The following is a 6,369-nucleotide window of genomic DNA, read 5'->3' as shown; positions in this document are numbered from 1 at the left end:
GAATGGCAAGGACCAATCCGGCGGTGCCATGATCGGTGCTGAAGTTAGGAGCTTCTTCAACGTCTCGAATGCAAGCTTGCAATCAACATCGAAGTGAAAGGGAACGTCCTTTTGAAGCAATGAACTCATTGGTCTCGCAATCTTGGAAAAGTCCTTGATAAACCTACGATAGAAACCTGCATGTCCAAGAAACGATCGAACATCCCTCACACTTGTGGGGAGGGGTAAGTGACGCACAAGATCTATTTTAGACTTATCAACCTCAATTCCTCTAGATGAAACAATATGGCCTAAGACAATGCCTTGCGTGACCATAAAATGACATTTTTCCCAATTCAAAACCAAGTTAGTTTCTTCACAACGTTTGAGCACAAGTTCAACATTTTTCAAACAAGTTTCGAAATCTTCACCATAGACAGAAAAATCATCCATGAAAACTTCAATTTTAGAACCAAAATACTCAGAGAAAATGTGATACATACAACGTTGAAACGTACCTGGGGTGTTGCATAAACCAAAAGGCATGCGACGATAAGCAAACGTACCAAAAGGGCATGTGAACGTAGTCTTCTCTTGATCTTCTTCCGCAACACTTATTTGGTTGTATCCACTATATCCATCAAGGAAACAATAGAAAGAGTGACCAGCTAACCTCTCAAGCATTTGATCAATGAATGGCAATGACATGTGGTCTTTCCTTGTTGTCGCATTGAGCTTCCTATAGTCAATACATACTCTATGACCGGTCACTGTCCTTTGAGGCACCAACTCGTTATCTTTGTTCTTCACCACCGTGATGCCTGACTTCTTTGGCACAACTTGAATGTGAGAGATCCACCTACTATCCGAGATGGGGTAGATCACGCCACAATCGTGCAACTTAGTGATTTCATCCTTTACAACTTGCATCATTGGTGGGTGAAGGCGTCTCTGACCTTCCTTGGTTGGTTTGGCACCATCTTCTAGCAATATTCGATGCACACACATGGTAGGGCTGATTCCTTTGATGTCGGCTAGGGTCCATCCTATTGCCGTCTTGTGTCTCTTCAACACTTCAATCAATCTCTCCTCTTGCTCCTCATTTAGTGCAGATGAAATGATCACGGGCAATGTATCCTCTTCTCCTAAAAACGCATACTTCAAGTGGTCCGGAAGAACCTTAAAATCAAGCTTTGGAGCTTGCACCACAGAAGGAAGATTTTTGTTAGTAGTTAAGAGAATTGGACTAGGAGAGACAAAGATTACCTCACGTGCAACCTCAAGAGAGGTCACGTTCTCATGAATGAAGGATGGCACGGCATTGTTAGCTTCTAACTCCAAAATGTTAGAACCATCACTTGTAAATCCGGCCCCTTGGGCAATGGTGAGTGCCAACTCGTCATTTGTCAAGGTATCTAGATAGTTATCTGCAAGGGAATCAAGAATGTCAACTGAAAAACAATCACTTAACTCCGAAAGAGGATACCTCATAGCTTCAAAGATGTTGAAGCTAATCACTTCACCATTGAACTCAAAGGTGAGTGATCCACTAAACACATCAATTTTTGTTCGTGCAGTCCTCATGAAGGGGCGGCCCAACGAGATGGGGACCTCCTTGTCATATGCCTCAGTTGGTTCCATGTCTATGACATAGAAGTCGGCAGGAAAGATCAAGCTCGAAACCTGCACAAGAACATCTTCAACATAGCCCAAAAGGACTTTGTTGGAACAATCAGCCAATCGAATCACAGCATTGTCACGTTTCAAATCACCTAGACCTAGGTCCTCATAGATATAATACGGCATTACATTAATAGATGCACCTAAGTCTAGCATTATCTTCTCAAATGTCATGTTTCCGATTGTACAAGGGATAGAAAAACTCCCTGGATCCTTAAGCTTTGGCGGTAGCTTCCTTTGGAGCACGGCAGAAACCGTTTCACTCATTGTGACATCCTCCTTCTCTCGAGTCATCCTCTTATTGGTGCACAATTCTTTCAAAAACTTAGCATACTTAGGATTTTGTTGTATGCATTCAATAAGAGGCATGTTCACTTCCACCTTCTTGAAGATGTCGAGCATGGCTTGATCAAAGTCATTCTTCTTTTGCTTTGCAAATCTACTAGGGAAGGGAATACGAGGAAGATTATTAGTGGAAACCAAACCACTAGAGTTAGGATCCTTACCTTTGTCATGCACGGCATGATCTCCTTTTGGTAGAGGCACGGCATCATTGGCCTTAGAGGAGGCAGGGTCCTTCTCTAAGTCTTTGACATTGAAACTCTCGGCCTCATTTCCTTTAGAAGGCACGGCCTTCTTGTGTTGCTGCAATGGAGCATCCAAGATCCTCCCACTTCTTGTCATCATAGCCTTCACGTTAGGATTAGGCTCAGTTTGGCTCGGCAACTTCCCTCCTTCATGGATCTTGCCCATGAAATCGATCACTTGTCCTATCTGCTTCTTAAGCTCGGTTATGTCCTTAGAATGAGCTTGTTGACTTGTAACTAAAGCTTGAGTAGCAGAGTTTAGATTTTGCTGCCCTTGAGCAAGAGACTTCAAAAGTTCATCATAATTAGGTGAAGATGCATTATTCGAACCATGAACATTAGAGTTAAAGGGAGCAGAACCTTGAGGTACCTGAGGCCTCACAAACAAACCTGAAGGACGAGGTCCTTGACCTTGAGCATTGGATGGTTGAGCATTGTTGCTCCAACGAAAATTTGGATGATCTCTAAGTCCAGGATTGTATGTGTTCGAGTATGGATCGTACCTAGGCCTTTGTTGTCCCATAAAGTTCAACTCTTCTTCAGTCATTGCACCATTTGGACAATTGTCAGTCGTGTGATCTTTGAAAGAACAAATACCACATGCTTGATTGTTGATGCTCGAACCATTGAATGCCTTGACTAGAACGTCAAACTTCCTTTCTAAAGTAGCCATCTGATTCCTTGCATCAACATCATACACCCCACGGCTCTTGCTTCCTCTCTTCTCCTTGGAACTAAATTGGCGATTGTTGTCAGCCAAGTCATCAATCAAGGTGTAAGCTTCTTGACCGGTCTTGTTCATGAATGTGCAGCCACATGCCGAGTCCACCATGCTCTTATTGGTGGTGTCGAGTCCTTCAACGAAATACCATGGTGAGGGCACTTCCTTTGTAGTTCCTGAAATTCCTCCCAAGCCTCATAGAGTGAATCGCCTCATAGAGTGAATCACCATCTTTTTGAGTGAAGTTCTGAATCTCCCTCCTAAGTCTTTTCGTGAGTTGAGCAGGGAAGAATTGCTTCAAGAACCTCCTAGTCATTTCGTCCCATGTAGTGATGATTCCTGCAGGCAAAGAATACAACCAATGTTTAGCATCATCCTTAAGGGTAAATGGAAACAAAAGCAACCTCAAGCCTTCTTGAGAAAGATGATGAATCGATTGGAGCTTGCAAATGTCCAAGAACTCCCTAAGGTGAACATTAGGGTCTTCCATTGAAGAGCCAGAGTACTTAGGCAGCTGCCCAAGCAATTGAACCGGAATGGAGAAGTTAGCTTCATCAGGTGGAGTGAAAGCAATGCATGAAGGTGATTCAGGGGTGGTGGGAATGAATGCATTCTTGAGTGCCATTGGAGCACCAACATGAATTATGTCACGGTCCGCAATTGTGTCTAAGTCTGAATTGAAGATGAAGGGGAAGGAAAGATCCTCCTCTTCTTCTGATCTAGGTGAAGAGTTTAAGATTGAACTGCTTAGAGATGTTTCAAAATTTAAAGGTCCACTTATGAAAGAGTTGTTTAAATCTCTAAGTGCTTGAATTCGATCCTTGAGCTCTTGTGTTCTCTTAGAAAATTCGGACATGCATAGTACCTGTTGTACGAAAGTTAAAGAGTTAGCATTGAAGAATACACAATGAACACATATAATTCGTGTCTTCCCTTAGTCACACACACGCACACTTATGGGGAAGGCCACGGCAACTATGTCAAGTTTACAAAGAGTTAGTTCTTTACGTTTACAAAAGTTCATACAATTCACAAGTTCTTTTTGCCATTTCAATGCTTGAACGATCGATTGATTCTAAGTTGTAAACCAAGGTGGACGTGCGGCCTAAGTATGGATGCCTAGACACAAGATCAAGTCTTTGTTTCAAAAGGCCTTGTAGCTCAATTAGAGATAGTGAACATGGTAGGACTCATTTGTTGAACTACGGAGAGCGAACTCTCTATCGACTCCATCACTGAGATGTATGTTAGTCATTAGTTCTCTGAGATCCAATTTTGGTCCCATGCACCAGAGTAATAAGAGAGCGTGCCCCTTACTCAGCTGGACTTAACCTTGTGTGTTAGACAAATCTCCAAGTGTTAATAAAAGCCGCCCTCGACCTCATGCAAACTCGAGAGCTAGCATGAAGGGTTAAGGCTAATATTAACAAAAGGGACTTTACCTATTCCGTTCGATTTACAACCTACAACAATCATTCACTCAAGCACCAAAACAACAACCTAAGATACATTACTATATGTACAATGAAACAAGATAAGAATATACAAATGTACAATATACACAATGAATTCGCATTAAAAGTTAGGGATCCATCTCTTAAGGATCCCCGGCAACGGCGCCATTTGAGGAATGCTCGATTACTCGACATCAATATTTAACCCTGAACACATCATTAGTAGTATAAAGCAAGGGGGTATCGTTCACAAACCGGGGATCCAGACAGGGCTTAGGATCACAACACTTAACACGAATTCATAAAGATATAAATGGTTTGATATAAGTTTCGGATTGAATCATAAAAATAGTAAATAAAACCTAAACTAATATATACATGTGATCAACCAACCAACACATAAACAATTGATAGGAGCACTTTGTGCGACGTTCTTAACATGTTTTTACCTCAATTTGTATTTTACTTAGCCCTTATTGTTGTACTATTGAGTCATTGAGTCGTAATAAGAGTCTTGAGCGGTATTTGATGCATTTTTGTGCTTACATGAGTTAAAAACGCATAATTCGTTTAAAGTCCTAGTTTGACTAGGAATCCTTGTTAGGTTTTGAAACTAATTATCTCTTATGATTTTATTTTCTTATTTTCAGATTGGATTGAAGAGATAATTAAAGAAAAAAAGATGGAGCCAAGTCATGCAACAATTAAATAGAAGTTGATCATTAAAGGCATAAAACATGGCATGTTTTAGGGATTAAAACATGACATGTTTTAGGGAATAAAACTTTCCATGTTTTAGGGATTAAAGCATGACATGTTTTAATGAATAAAACTTTCCATGATTTAAGGGATTAAAGCATGACATTATTATAGGAAGAAAGAAGAAATTTCAAACCCTCCATCTTTCCTCTATATATAAATGGCTTCACCTCTCAAATATGATCACTTCTCATTTGCATTCAAGAGCCAAACCTCTACCAAAATATTACCTCAAACATCCTTCACCAAAACAGCAAGCCATTCTCCCCCATATACAAATTCCATCTCCACCGAAATCACCATTGAAGACACACCTCCAAAGTTCCTACAACGTGTGATTCTCGCAACTCTTCTCCACGGGTTTGTTCATTTTTGATTTTTTTACAATACTTTGTCTATGAAGATTGTAGTATGATGTTTGTGTGGGATTATTGTTTTGTATTAAGAATCGAAATTTTCAGATTGTTTTATTGGATTTTTGGTTCTTTGCCAAATTGATGGTTTCCTATAATTAATGAGTTTGTATTTCTATTATTGTGTTCTAATTATCTTTCTCATACTTTTAGATAATTTTCAGATATGTGCATATGAATTTAGTGCTTGGATGCAGTCCCTAAGATTGTGTTTAAGTGCTAGATTCATCAACCATATTGACACAAATCGAATCATGCCCTAAGTAGGTTCGGTTTGTGTTGATTAAAAGTGGTAAAAATTCTGGAAATTTGCATGTGAAACCATGGTGGGTGACGCCATACATGAAACATGTCTCCAACAAAGATTTGGTGCTCAAATGTAATCTTATTTGATTTCCACTCTAAGTGTTATTGAATTTGATTGCATGCAAATTTAGATTAGGCCCTAAGTCAATCTAAATGTTAACTGAAATCTTGCATGATTAGATGTTCCCCTAAGGCTCTAATTGTATTGGTGTCTAAAAAGTATGTAATTGGTCAAATTAGAATGCATGATAGGTTTGAACTTGTAATTATGTGGTGTAATGGTAAATTTGATTTAAGTTTGTTAAAGAGAAGTCGATCATGTAAATAGTAATTTAGGTTTTATTAAAGTAGTTAATAATCAATCTCAAACCCCTCATTATTTGTTAACACTAAAAGTTTAGAGTTCCCTTCAATTCCCCGGAAAGAACGATTCCTGCTTATTCTATACTAACGATGATGTTTTACAGGGT

General features: G+C 39.7%; 1 pseudogene; it reads left to right on the top strand.

The window, feature by feature from the left end:
- Window positions 1–3,111: 3,111 nt before the first annotated feature.
- LOC126793036 (uncharacterized) lies at window positions 3,112–3,235 on the top strand (annotated as a pseudogene).
- The last annotated feature ends 3,134 nt before the right edge of the window (window positions 3,236–6,369 follow it).

Source organism: Argentina anserina, chromosome 4 (assembly GCF_933775445.1).
Source record: "Argentina anserina chromosome 4, drPotAnse1.1, whole genome shotgun sequence".
Classification (NCBI taxonomy): domain Eukaryota; kingdom Viridiplantae; phylum Streptophyta; class Magnoliopsida; order Rosales; family Rosaceae; genus Argentina; species Argentina anserina.
Note: the sequence above shows the minus strand (reverse complement) of the source record. Positions and strands in the feature narration are given on the sequence as shown.